The sequence below is a fragment of the Myotis brandtii genome, unplaced genomic scaffold (genome assembly GCF_000412655.1).
Source record: "Myotis brandtii unplaced genomic scaffold, ASM41265v1 scaffold1162, whole genome shotgun sequence".
Classification (NCBI taxonomy): domain Eukaryota; kingdom Metazoa; phylum Chordata; class Mammalia; order Chiroptera; family Vespertilionidae; genus Myotis; species Myotis brandtii.
Window position 1 is genome coordinate 196,489 of NW_005354021.1, and position 234 is coordinate 196,722.

A 234-nucleotide genomic window follows, 5' to 3' on the forward strand; every position below is an offset into this window, starting at 1 on the left:
GCCGCCGCCGCAGCCTGGAACCTCCGGGCGTGGCAGGGACGGGCGGCGACTTCACAACAGCATTACCCGGCGACTTCAGTTTTGCGGCAGCACCGGATCAATGGCAGTCCCCACGCAATTGGGGACGAGCGAACGAAAACCGCTCTCCCAGCAGCCTCCACGCACCGGCCCGAGGGCTTGCTGGGAATCGTAGTTCCCCGAATTGTAGTTCCGCCTTGGCCCCGCCCCCAAGCT